General features: G+C 42.0%; 1 protein-coding gene and 1 long non-coding RNA gene across 2 annotated transcripts in view; one reads left to right on the top strand and one right to left on the bottom strand.

Moving 5' to 3' along the window:
* The window catches only part of LOC309610562 (uncharacterized protein), a 651,150-nt gene that overhangs the window by 17,009 nt on the left and 619,668 nt on the right, over positions 1-14,473 (bottom strand). Inside the window, exon 8 of the mRNA XM_082353620.1 lies at positions 1,898-2,020. The gene's annotated coding sequence lies outside the window, so the exon portion shown is untranslated. The remainder of the gene's footprint in view (positions 1-1,897; positions 2,021-14,473) is intronic.
* The window catches only part of LOC309610579, a 264,883-nt gene that overhangs the window by 68,821 nt on the left and 181,589 nt on the right, over positions 1-14,473 (top strand). The window lies entirely within an intron of this gene.

The following is a 14,473-nucleotide window of genomic DNA, read 5'->3' as shown; positions in this document are numbered from 1 at the left end:
TCTTCCTCCTAGCTTTCTTTACTAAATAACATCTCTTAGGAATGAAGAGAATGAGGCAAAATTAAGATTCTCATCACAGGGCAAGTTAACTTTACTACCAAGCAAACATGTACGCAAACTTCTATTGCTAGTGTAGAGGTACCAACTCTATTTTTACTGAATTTAAATAAAGGCAATTGTGCTTGCTGTGACCAGCATGGCTATTAACAACCATGGGTGGTACCTTTTGTTGAACAGTATAACATGCCAAGTACAGAACTTCATGTATGTTTTTCCTTAGTCTCACAACAGCCCTGCATGAGGTATGATTGTTCCCATCTTATAGGTAAGGAAATTGGGACTCAGACATGTTAAATATGTTCCCTGAGTTTCCAGAACTAACAATGCCAGACATAGTTGGAGTATTATGTCACCTCTGCCTTCTGAAAGGAATGACGGAGATTATCTAATCTAACCCCTTATTTTACATACGAGCCAACAGACACAGCTCTTGTGACCTGCACAAGGTCACAGAGCCAGGGAACTTGTGGCAGGGTTGGGACCAGCTCCAGTGGGAGCTCTTCCTATGACCTGTGCTGCCTCCCTATGAAAGATGTGAAAGCCAAACTCTACAACTCAGCACCTTTATAATAAATGTCCATGGATGTTTATTGGTCAACAGATCCCCACCTGGGAAAAAGGTGAATCTTGACTCCTCCCCCCATACCATACTTCAAAAAATCAATACCAGGTGGATCAGAATTCTAAATACGAAAGGCAAAACAACAAAGCTTTTAGAAGAAAACATGGGAGAATATCTTCATAACCTTGGGGTTGGCAAAGAAGGGCTTACAAGAATGAAGGTTAAAAATGGGCTAATTGGGGCTTCCCTGGTTGCACAGTGGTTAAGAATCTGTCTGCCAATGCAGGGGACATGGGTTCGAGCCCTGGTCTGGGACGATCCCACATGCTGCGAAGCAACTAAGCCCGTGTGCCACAACTACTGAGCCTGCGCTCTAGAGCTTGCGAGCCACAACTACTGAGCCCATGCACCGCATCTACTGAAGCCTGTGCACTCTAGAGCCCGTGCTCCACAGCAAGAGAAGACACCGCAATGAGAAAACTGTGCACAGCAAACAAAGAGTAGCCCCTCCTTGCCGCAACTAGAAAAAGTTTGCGCACAGCAACAAAGCCAAAAATCATAAACAAAAATAAATTTATTTTAAAAAAATGGGCAAATTGCATTACATTAAAATTAAGGAATCCTGTTCACCAAGGGGTACCATTAAGAGAGTAAAAAGGAAAGTCACAGAGTAAGAGAAGATACCTGCAATACATATACCTGACAAAGGGCTCATTGCCTCTGTGTGTGTGTGGGGTGTGTGTGTGTGTGTGTATGTGTGTATTCCTAAGATAATGGCCAAAAGGCAGCTAATCCAATAGATAAATGGATTAAAACGTTGAACACATACTTCACAAAAGAGGATATACCACTAGCTAAATAACATATGAAAGGGTCCACAGCCTCATTAGTTATTAGGAAAATACAAATTAAATCCACAATTTTATATGATTATACATTCCCAAGAAGAATTAAAATGAAAAAATATATTAGGTTGGACTACATGAAATTGCAATTTTTGCAGGTCAGAAGTAGTCAAATATCAACAATTTCATATATTTTAATCTATGCCAAATATTGATGAGGATGTGGAACTTCAGATCTTCAGACATTAGGTGAAGTGTCAGTGGCACAACTCTTTAGAAATCTGTTTAGCAGTGTGGCAGTTAGCTATTGCTGTGTAACAAACTACACTGAAGCTTAGTGATTTAGAAAAACAATTATTTCTTGTTTCATACAAGTCTATGGGTCAACTGAGCAGCTCTGCTGATGTGGGTTAAGCTCAGTTCACCTCACCTGGGCTTGTTCACACATCTGTGGTCAGCTGGCAGGATGGCTGGGGGCTGGCTAGTAGGATGGCCTCATCCAGGATGACTCTGCTCTCCTCCTCACATCTCTCACATCCTCCAACAGGATAGCCTGGACATGTGACCACAAAGAAGCAAGAGAGAAAGCCAAAAAAGGTAAGTACTTTTATGAGTTGTATTTACATTGAGTCTTCTGCTGTCCCATTGGCCAAAGCAAGTCACGTGGCCAAGCCCAGCATCAGTGTGGGAGGGCAATATGATGGCATGAATACAGACAGGCATGAAAAATTTGGTCAGTATTTATTCAAGCTGGACAGACATGTAGATACCCAATGACCCAGCAATTTCTCTCTTAGGTATATACCCGACAGAAAGGGCCACATGTGTTCACAAAGAGACATATACAAAAATATTCAGAGCAGCACTATTTATAATAGCCTCAAACTGAAAACAACTCAAATATCCATCTATGTAGAGTGGATAAGCAAACTGTACTATATTCATGTGATGGAACATTATACAGCAGTGAAACGAATGAATGTGACAACATGCAGATAGATGGATAGATAGATAGATAGATAGGTAGGTAGATAGATTGATTGATTTAAAATATGTAAGCAAACAAACACTAAAACAAATCTATGGTGTTAGCAGTCAGGCTGGCAGCTGCCCTCAAAGGACTGAAGTGACAGGAAGAGGCAGGAAGGAAGGGGCTTCTGTGATACGAGTCCTGTTCTATTTCTGATCTGGGTACTAGTTGCATGGTTGTGCTCCTTTTGCAAATGTTCATTAAGATGTACACAGGTGTTGTGTATTGTGTAGTTAGTTTTCTCTGTGTGTGCTTACATTCCTGAAATTTACACAAAAATCAGAATTTTATTTGTTTTTAAATTTGTGTTCTGTTGTCCTATAGAGAAACTCAGGTAATTTTAACTCCATGTATTGCTTCCTCTGGGAAGGCAGCTGCATTTCAAAATTAACAAGAAAATTAGTTGCAGCACCACGATGGCCATCACTTAGTCCAATTCAATTCAATTCAACAGAATAAACGTTGATTGCGAAGCTCAAGCCCTGTGTCAGCACAATGGAAGCAAAAATATGAAAGAGGCCTCCTTGGTGGCTCTTCAGACCTCAGTGTGCACCTGACTCATCTGGGGAAATGGTAAGGTGTGCTGATTCCTGGGTTCCACCTCCAGAAATTCTGATTTTGTAGGTCTGGGGCAAAGCCTAGCATACAACTTTTAAAATTAAGCACCATGAGTAGAATTGATGCAACACATCTTTGGATTATATCTTTGGAAAAACTAGCAGGGACTAATTATCCAGTGGCAAAGAAATCTATGAATTAAAGAAAAACTAAAACAAAGTACAAAGTATTGATGTAATAGAGCAATTAATAATGTTATCAGATGGAAGAATTACAGCTTCTTGAAAGAAAAGGGCTTGAGTTGAGTTTGACCTTGAAACTATAGGGCTTTCATAGGAAAGGTTATAGATTTGTTCAAGAAAAATATCCTGAGTGCCTACTGTGTGCCAGACACTGTTTTCAGTACCGGGGATACAGTGGTGAACAGCATAGACCCATATCTCTGCCCCACGGAGCTTATGCTGTAGTGAAGCAGAGTCTTTCCGCAGGCAAAGGGCGGCGTCCACAGGGGAGTACCAAGAAATAAACCAGGAAAGGCAGAAAGGAATGGAGCTGCAGAAGTTTTTTTGCATCTAGCAATATTTTTATATTTTAAATGAATATAGTTTCTTTCATTCCTTGGGCTTTATAACCTGCAGCTTTCCAAACTGTTTCCTCGTCAACCTCTTTACTTTGTGAATATTCAGCCACACGAGCATTTTTAGCATTTCATTTTCTAATGTCTATTTAACCTTTGAATATCTGTATTTCAGGTGATAACCCCCATCCCCATCTTTCTGACTACCTACTTCTCTAGACAATTCTTTGCTATGTGGAAGTTTGGAGGAAGCCTTTTGCTGATGTGAGTGATACTAGTTAATTAGAAGTCATCTGAAAAAGCCACGAGCTTACAGTTCATGGTAGTGAAACGTTCTTCAGGGTCATTTGCACAGATATTTCATTAATAGTAGTAACAATACACTTGATACTTTTCCAAAGTTTGATGGAAAAGAAAATAGTTCTTTATATTTAGTCTTCCATTCAGGTTTCTCTCCAAATGACAGGGAAATTTATTTCTCTCTTTTTCTCTTTTCTTTTAAAAATGTTATTGCAGTAAGAACATTCAACATCAGATATACCCTCTTATCAGGTTTTGAAGTGTACAATATTGTTATCTACAGGCACAGTGTTGTACAGCAGATCTCTAGAAATTATTTCTCTATCATGACTGACATTTTATACCTGTTGATTAGCAACTCCCCATCTCCCCTTCCCCATAGCCCCTGGTAACCATGATTCTATTCTTTGCTTCATTGAGTTTGACTATTTTAAATACTTCATCTGAGTGGAATCATGCAGTATTTGTCCTCTGTGACTGACTTATTTCACTTAACCTAGTGTTATCAAAGTTCATCCATGTTGTCACATATTCTAGGAGTTCCTTCTTTTTTAAAGCTGAGTAAAATCCCATTGTGTGTATATACCACATTTTCTTTATCTATCCACCGATGGACAGTTACATTGTTTCCACATCTTAGCTACCATGAATAGTGCTACAATGAACATGGGAAGGATAATATCTCTTTGAGATTCTGATTTCAATTCTTTGGATAAACACCCAGAAGTGGGATTGCCGGATCATATGGTAGTTTTATTTTTAATTTTTTGAGGAACCTCCATATTATTTTCCATACAGGCTACACCATTTAAAATTTCTGCCAACAGTGTTTAAGGGTTTCAGTTTCTTCAAGTCTTTGCCAATACTTGTTGTCTTTTGTTTTTGTTTGTTTGTCTTTTGCTTTTTGTCTTTGTTTTTGATAATAGCCATCCTGACAAGTGTAAGGTGATATCTCATTGTGGAGGGGTATTTCTAAGTCAATAAGGATAAGTTTTCTTAAGCAAGAAAGTAATTCCTACTTATGAATCTATTGTACTAACATTTTAACGTGTTTATAAATATGAAGTGGAAAGTCAAGAGAGTTAAAGGGACTCTGCAGTCTGTCTGACTAAAATTTGAATTGCTGCTCTGTCCTCTACTAGCTGTGTGATCTTGGGAATGTCATGTAACCTCTCGCTGGCTCAGCTTCCTTTTCTGTAAAATGGGGCTGTAAATAATCTTGTGAGGGTAACTACTCATTTTGAAAATTGGTTAATAAAGGGAAAGAATAAAGCATTTATCTTATTTTACTTTTAGGGTATTTCAGGGTAGGCAAATAGCTGATGAGGAAAAGTTATTTTTTATATTATAGCTAACAAAGGTGGAAGAAATGACAGAATTAGCAAGTCACCATTTGTTACCCTGGTGAAATTATGGCTCCAGGCAACAATCCTCAGTGGCCACCAAACTATTAGGTAGAATGTTGATGGGAATTTTATAATTGATGGATCAGACTGACACCCCTTCAACCCACTGGTCAATCTTAGTAGGCCCCAGAGTGGGGCAAGCACCCCTGATAGGATGAAAGTACAGAACTGCACTCATTAGCATTTGGCACTGCCTGCCAAAATTTAAACCTGTTGTGAATCAGTCCCCTACCAACCAGGTTTTAAAAATGTGGAGGACAGAGGAACATGTTAGATGACACCAGGGGCTACAATTAGCCAAGTACCTAATTAAGGAAGACCTCTAGGAAAGATTACTCAGTTTCTACCACAAATAAACAGCATTAAAAATAGACAAAAAGTGGGGGAACTCCCTTAAGGGAGCCGTCAACCATATGCAATATGTGGATATTTTTATGATTCGATTCAGACTATTCAGTCATAAAAAGACATTTTTTGAGACAACTAAGGAAAATTGAAGACTGACTGAGAGCGAGATGATATTGAAGAGTTATTGGTAATCTTGTTAGGTGGGGTAATGATATTGAAGTTTAATTTTTAAAAAGTCCTCACCCATTAGAGAATTTTGAGGTGAAATAACATGCTGTCTGGAAGTTGTTTTGAAAAAACTCCAGCAAAAACTGTGTGTGTGTGTGTGTGTGTCTGTCTGTCTGTCTATCTCTATCTGTGTGTGTTGGAGGAGACAGAAAGATGAAAGAGAAGGACAGAATGCTGATAATTTTTAGAGCCGGGTGACGATAAGAGGGGATTCACCATACTATTCTATTTTGTGTGTTTGAAAATTTCCACAATAAAAAACATGTTTTTATGCCAAAGCAAACAGATATTACACATCAAATCTGTATGTAAAATTTCTGTAAAGTTTCAAAACAGAACAAAACACTTCAAACAAAGTTTCAAGCTTTCAGTGGTTTCTTCTCACGCCCCAGACAACCGGGGGTGCACAGTGGTGGCTGTCCGCCGTCATTGGCGGTGGTTGGAAGGTCTGAGAAGCCCTAAAAGCATCAATGGGAACTTTACAATCGATGGGTCAAGCTCTGAAAAGCAGGTGAACTAACGGCGTGTTTTTCAAACCACTCCGCGTGACCTTTATTGAAAAGTAAATTTAGTGGTTCCAGCACTTTAAAAAAAGAAACAGAATAGACAGAATAATTGTCTGGCTGCATTTCCCATAATGGTGCTTCTCAGTTTTTTTTTTCATTAAAATACATTTGGCATATACCATTATGTAAATTTAACGTACACAACATGTTAATTTGATACTTTTCTATATTGTAATATGAGTGCCACTGTAGTGATAATTAGCACCTGTCTCATGTTACATAATTGTCATTTCTTTTTAGTGGTTGGAATAATTGTTCTAGTCTCAGCAAGTTTGCTGATTATACGACAATATCGCCTGTACTCACCATGCTGCGGATTAGATCTCTAGGGCTTATTTACTACAGGTTGCAAGTTTGTTCCCTTAAACAACATCTGTCCTATCCTCCCACCTCCATCCCCTGGTACCACCATTTACTCTCTAGTTTTTACAAGTTTGGCTTTTTGAGATTCCACATATGAGTGAGATCATACAGTATTTGTCTTTCTCTGTCTGACTCCTCTCACTTAGCATAATGTCCTCAAGGTCCGTTCATGTTGTTGAAAATGGCAAGATGTCCTTCTGAATGTGCTTGTGAATCGGCAGGGGATCTGGTTAAAAGGCAGATTTTGACTCAGCAGGTCTGGGTAAGCCTGAGATTCTGCGTGTCTAATGAGCTCCCAGGTGACATAGATGCTGCTGGTCTGAATCATACTTTGATGAGCAAGTGCTTATAGCTCACACACGTGACCTCATTCATATTCTGCCCCCCCATCTCTCTCTCAGATTAAATTTAGGGTGTGATGAAACAAAGGATTCCCAAATCAAAGGGAAATGTATCTTCCTTCATCAATTATTTCCGTAGATCACTTGCTTCCTTATCAGCTCCAAATAAAGCCCTATTAAAAATTGTGACTGATATCCAATCAGCATGTGCAGGACAGCTGGCTGCGCCGTAACGAGGCTGAGAAGAACTGTTGTTGGGGTGGTTTACGTGGGAATGAAGGTGAACCCGAACGAGAAAAGTGAGCGCCCTTGGAGCAGTGCTCGTGGGAGGCTGGAGCTCCTGGCTGTGGTGCTGTGTGTCGGATGGAAGCCTGGGCTGTGGGGTCTGGGCCACGCCAAACCCTGCGCATGAAGGTGGAAAGACATGGCCCCTGCCCTCAGGGAGCTCACAGCCTGGGGGTGGAACACACAGTCCCGCCAACGTTACAACAATGGCAGGAGTTACAGATACAAGTGGGAGGGAGGGAGGAAAGAAAGGAAACTACTTCTGCCTGGGAAGTTCAGGAAGGTGTCACTGACCATGGAGCTGAAGCTTCGAGGTTGAATAGAAGTTTGTTAGAGAGAGAAACAGGTAAGGGGCAGTCCAGGCAGCAACCTGCATGTGCTTCGCTTGGTGTGACTATGTCGCCCTTTCTTGTGTCTAATCTGCAGTTTTCTAGGCCACAACCTGAAGACAGTCGCCCTGGGGCTTGGGTAGCTCAGCCAGTGGGCATGTCCGAGGCCAATGATATCTCCCCTTTAACACCTAACACCTGCCGTCCTGGCAGCTGTCACCACACGGTGACTGACGAGCCAGCCTTCAGGACTACGTGGCATCTGCTTCCTTCCTACCTTTTCCAAAATGCCCCCGCTGCTCACAGACCTGCATCTGCGGGGAGGCCCTAAACCCGGTTATTTTCTCAGGCCCCCAGAGAACGTGGGCGGGGCCTTGCGAGCGACGAGTCCCCCATCCCTGCACTGCTCCCCTCGCGCCTCCTCCGCCAGCTCAACGTCGGCAATATGCCAATGACGGGAGGAAGCCGTGAACCCGCCACAGCCCCCGCCTTCTCTTCACCTCTAAACCCACCTCCCGCGTTTCCTCATCTCACCCTCTGGCCTCCCCCGGACCCCGGCTCCCCGCTGCGGTTGCTCCCCTTCGAGGGCGCTACTCCCACTCGGCCTCAGGGGTGCTGTGGCCTCCTCAACACCTCCGTCCGGATCAGGTCAGACCATGCTTCTTCCCCCCAGCACAACCAAGACCAGTCAGAAACCTCTAGACAAGACAGGACGAAGATCTGGGGTAAACAAACGGAAGGAATCACCTGAAACCAAATTATCTGCCCAACACTGTAGGACTTCCGCATGGACTTTTAGCTTGAGGGTGCCTCTCTGCTAGTTCTGTGTGCAGAGGGTATTTTCCTCTCTCTAGAAGTTTCCTCAGGTCCTTCTTAAACTCCTCTTAAAGTCCAGACTCAAGGAAGTGAGACCCACAGAGGTCCAGGAGCTCTCTCTCCTGCCCGCCTTCTGACCTTCAACGTCCTCCCTGCACAACCGGCTTTCCTGACACTGCAACATCCATCCCATTCCTGAGGCATGGGGAGGGCCCTGACCCACGGCCGGAAAAGGCCAAGCCCTTCCCAATACAACGTAACAAACCCAACCTCTGTAAGAGACGCGGGCATAGCAGCACAGGTGTAGTTTCGTTACAGAATCACCGTTGAAGACTACCACTGACCACTTACTCACCCGATTTACTGGTCTCCTTGGTTTTCCTTCTCCGTCTCACTGCAACATTGGACACCGCTGCTCCCGTTGACACTCTTTCGCCTCTTGGCATCTGTGATGCTGTTCTCTTCCGGTTTTCCTCTGACTCTCAGACCACATTCTGTTCTTGCCACCTGTACTTCCTCCTCTTACCCACCAGCACTGCCCATGGTTGTGTCCTTGGCTCTCTTTTCTTTATCCTTCCAGCTGCTCTCAGCCGAGTAGGTGTTCGTCCCCAGGCTGCCCTAAATGATGCCGGGACGCTAGAGGCACTGACTCTTCTCTCTGCACATGCAGTTCCTCGTCCCCCTGTGGAAATCTCACCCTTCAGACACCTCAGATACCACCTTAAAACACGTATCCTTTCTCGGTCCACCTCTCTCCACTCTAATGTCGCTCCTTCTTTTAAATCCACAATGCATTTTCAACGCTTTGTTTGAACAGCTCATATGTTCCAAGGCCTTATATCCTCACAGCACATCTGTTAACTAGATATTATTATCCCCACTCTACAGTGGAGACCGGGCCTCCCTGAGACCCAGCCACCTACCCAGGGTCACGTGATGTGTATGTGATGGGCCTGGGACTCTGCATACAGGGCAACCACACAGCTTAGTTGGTGCCTTCTTGGGGGCACCTGTCTGAGAGCACCTTCTGCTAGAGTTATTTTTGTAATTATTTAATTTCTGTGTATGCAAGGCCTTGAAGAGCTTTTTTATTTTTCCTTTCAGCTCCTGGCACCAAGTTTATAATTTGGAACTTTGGAGAGAGTCTCAATTTCAAATATTTTATCTCACTGTACAAATAAGGACTCTTGACCCAATTTGGGGCTTGTAAAGCATGGTCAGTGTCTACAAATGCCTTGAACATTGCAGGAAATCAATAAATATCTGTAAAGCTGAATTGAATAATGTGAATAAACAAGCCAGGCTTAGTTTCAGATTTGAGAGAGAGGGTAAATGATCCCAATACAAATATGATGCTTTATTAAAACAACAACATAAATTGCAAGTGGTCACTAATTACTAGCACCTGTATGTTTTGAAGGCCTGATGCAACACAGAAGAAGGAAGAACAGCTTTCTGCATCATTTCACTTCCAACATCAGAAAAGACAGGGAAAAGCTGACCATGGTCTAACTTCCTCTGTGTCTGTGACTTTGTTCTTACCATAAAATTATTGTTCCCATATAACTTCCCCTCTGTTTAACTCTCATCCTTTAATTTCAGGGTGAGTGTATCTGCTAACTTGTAACAAATGCTAGTTATTTTCTATTCACCGCTCTAAGATGCTCCTTTAAAACTGCTTCTTATGGGAAGTACACTTTTTCCTTCAAACTTGCTTCTTATGGGAAGTACGCCTTTTTCCAGACATTTCTAGAAATTGAAACTTAGAGGTATGAACTTATTTCTTCCCTCAATTTTACCACTGATTACCTTTTATACACCTTCTTTCCGGACAGCATACAGACAAGCTGTGTTTTCATTAGTAGCATTTCTCAAATCACATGCTTGGATGGTGAAGGGTTAATCTCATCAGTAGAATGTGAATTCTTAGTCATTGGAGACAGGCAGGGTGTACTATCTTTATCATGACCTTTTCTCCTAGACCTTGGGCCTAGTTCATTTCAGAGTTCGGAGTTCAACTTCTGCCATTAAATCTCAACATGGAGTTGCTATCTTCAAATGCCAAAATGCAAGAGACTGTTGGTGTGGAAGGATCCTTGTCATCTATTTGTAAAAAATTGCAGGGTTTTCTTCTAACTCTTCCACTCTACTGGCCTTTTAAATTGTAGCATCCTACATTTCCCCCTTTGAAAGGAGATCAGTTTTTGTCCTAATAGACAAATGGGAGAACAGTTCTCAGAAGGTCTGACAACGCAGCAATAGATAAATTAAATCGCCCTACATGTTGTCATTCAGCAAAGCCGTTTACAGACAGAGATATTTTGAAGCCATTAAAAAATGCTATTCATCTCGAACTTGCCATCTGCCTTCAGTTTCTGGATTCGTCCATCGTGTTAGCTAAGAGATTAGTCTCAGCGGCCAATTTCCCTCTAGTTCTCCCGTGACACTGCGGGAGCCTCTTATGGGAAGAAGCAATTTATTTTAGCTGAAGGACCACATGGCTAGCTATACACAGCAATTATACAAAGCGAATGTATCAACTTCTGCCACAGGAGGCAGGAGTTCCCTTTCTGGTCATTAATAATGAACATGCTTCAGTAAGTAGGAAAATATTTACCAAATAAAATGGCCTATTATAGATGATGCCCCAGGCCACAGAGAACCCGCATGGCCATTGAGGAAAGAGTGAAGCCAACCAGAAGAAGCAGCCCGGTTACTGTGCTGGGTTGTCCTGGAAGCATCTCGGAACCGGCAGAAGGTGTGACCCGTTGGCTCTCTGCGCAGAAATGTCTAATCCGAAAAGAAGTGGCCTGGTCTTTTCTATATTGCAATTCCACTGCTTCCTTTCCTGGCAGCTGCATAATTGGGAATGCCGCGAAATCAAAAGTAGGAGGAAGGAAATTAGAGCCGGGAAGTGTCAAGTTGATCTACTGCAGCGCTGGGGGGCGGGAGTGCTGGGCAAATCCAACTTACTCCCCGAGCCCCTGAGCCCCACTTCACCCGCCATTGAAAACTCTTGCTTCGCACACTCCTGAAGCTCTCCGGAGACTCCTGTTTGCTTAGACTGTGACTTGGCCTACATTCACTCAGTCCAAGGACTCTTTTGCAGCCGTTTTAATGAACAAAATCCCTGAAAAGGTGCTGACATTTTAATGCCTCCGATTGATACGTTACATTGAGACAACAAGCTTTGTACTGCATTCAAAGCCCTTGCAAATCCAAATGCTCCGAAGTCTTAGCCACCTCACTCGCACATGGGGTGTAATTTAAAGAGACGTGGAACACGTGCACTTACACGCTGCTTTCAGTATTGAAGACAGCTGACCATTACCTAATTAATTTTCAACACCCTTATGAGGTAGGTGCGTATTGCCCTTGCTTCACAGATGGGTGACTTCAGGCAGTGGAATGAGAAAATCCAAAGCCTCAGGGCAGAGATTGTGCCTTTGATGAAATCTGCAAAGGGTGGAATGGTGACACAGTAATGATAAAGTAAATAAATAAATAAATAAAAAGCCATTAATAATAGTGTGATGAAACCTGTGGCTTCTCAGCTGGTTCAACATGTAACTTCGCTCTAATGCTTTACCAAACTCCATTAAAATTTGGTCTACTTGATCACAGTTTTGTGAATTGAATGCATGCACACCCCCCTTCCAATAAACCACAAAGGATGGGATGACGAGAAACAACTTGGCAACTGTACACTGTTTTTGAACTTCAAAGCACTTTAAAAACTTTCAAAATGTTATTAAGTTTTAAAAAATGTAGCCATTAAACACATATTCATTGAGAGGCAATTGCGTGCCAAATACTGAGCAGGGTGCTTACTGCCTTTCCTCCTGGACTTGCTGTACAATAGAAAATAAAAAGATGAAGGCAGTCACCATTCAGAGTGATCAATGCGAATCAGGGGTGCAGACAGTGTATCATGGGAGTGGACTCACATAAGGGGCCCCCAATCCAGTTCTGGGGAGTAGGAGAGGCTTCCCAGAGAAATCATATCAAACCATATCTAAACTGATAGCTTAAGGACCAGCAGAAGTCAAACAGGGGAGGGAATGGGACTTAGTCACGGCATATTGGGCATAGTGTCTGCTGTTTTAAAACCTTAGAGGAGATAATGAACATGGAATGTTGGTAAGACCAAGCAGCTCAGTTGGGTTAAATCAAGTATATTCTGGAAAAAGGCACCCTCTCCTCCTTCTACACCTTTAGAAGTCAGGTCTCCTTCTAAAGGAGATGGTGCAAGCAAGTGATTTGGGAAATGCTACTGTTGGAGACTTCTCTATGTGCTGTCGGGAAAGAAGGCATGTTAAAACTGAGGGAAGAAATAAGTTTATACCTTTAATTTTCAATTTCTAGAAATGTCTAGAAAAAGGCATACTTCCCAGCAGAGGCAGGTTAGAGGAATGTCCTAGAGGGGTGAAGAGTTCCCTTGGAAGTCATGGGAAACTTAACTGATCATAGAGAGGAGGGGAAAAGAAAAAGGAAGAAAGGAAGGAAGGAAGGGAAGAAGGAAAGAAAGAAAAAAAAAGAATTGGCAACTCAGTTCATATGTAATGCAAATAATTAACTTGTAAGAGAATTTGAGAAAAAGATTTCTGAAAGAAGCAAATAAAAATTGACATTAACATGGATTTTCATACTTGTTCATTATTCATTACTTTAACTGTCTTTTTAGTTTATAAGGTTGTAGTTCATGGAAAAAACTTAGTTGTCATTCAACAAAAGCAAGTATTCTTTCTCTTAGTAACACACAAGCAACATCAGACACAAGGAATTGAAAGTGGCATTTTTATTTTCATTTGGGCAACTTTTGGGGAGAGATGGCAAAGTAAGATAGAACAAAATTATGATATCCTCTCATCATGAACCTAATGAAATGGGATGAACAATAAATAAATAAAACCGATGAATCATATAAGAGCAGTGCTCTGACACTGGAAAGTGTCTCGAAATAGAAGACTCAGGAAATTGATGACTGGCCCAATATAAACCTCCTCCAGAGAGATTTCTGTGGAGATGAGGCACAGACAAAATTCAGAAAAGTCTCATTAATCTTTCCCACCCCCATCCTCCTTCCATTTTGGGAGTGGGATATGCCACCGGGGGTGAAGATGAAGCATGCCTTTCCCAAGGAGTTCTTCCCTGACACCCTGGATAAATCATACCCAACACTGAAGAAGAAACCATGTCTCACTGCTTTCTTTTTCACTGACTGGAAGGAAAGCAGGGGAAATTCTGTGGAAAAATCTCCAAAAGTTAAAATTTTCCAACCACAAGTAAGGCTTTCAGCAGAACAGGAAGAGGAAAGAAACAAAACAAAAGCCACTGAAGATGGTGATGGTCCAAGGGAATGCATAGGAAGCCCTCAGGGTGGAATAAGGGCCCATCATTTCCAAATCCCTTACTTTTATTTTATTCCACTCAAGCTGAGTGCATTCACAGCTGGGGAGAGGCAGGTGGTCCAGGGGAACTTTTTTAAACTAGGGAAGATTGTCTCCAACAGAAAAAATGACTTGGTGGCACAGCTTGAATTGGGGGAATAATTCAAAATTTGAGGGCCCCTCTCTAGGGGGAACTCTTAACACAATTCCAGAGAAGAGAGCTGAACCAGAGATCAAATTCACCAACCACAATTAAACACAGTCCTAGATTTATTCCTTTTCCTTGCCTCAGTAAGAGAAAAGCAGAAAGTGGAAGACAAACTATTAGAACACAGACAGAGGTAAGAGATGGGAAAGGTGTCAGGGAAAATCCATATACAATATATACATACATATGTAATATATATATACAATACACATATGTATTATATATATACATACATATATATTCAATACATATATGTGTGTA

The sequence above is a fragment of the Balaenoptera borealis genome (genome assembly GCF_965194805.1).
Source record: "Balaenoptera borealis genome assembly, chromosome: 14".
Taxonomy (NCBI): domain Eukaryota; kingdom Metazoa; phylum Chordata; class Mammalia; order Artiodactyla; family Balaenopteridae; genus Balaenoptera; species Balaenoptera borealis.
The sequence above is the reverse complement of the archived record's forward strand: the minus strand, read 5'-3'. Positions and strand labels throughout refer to the sequence as shown.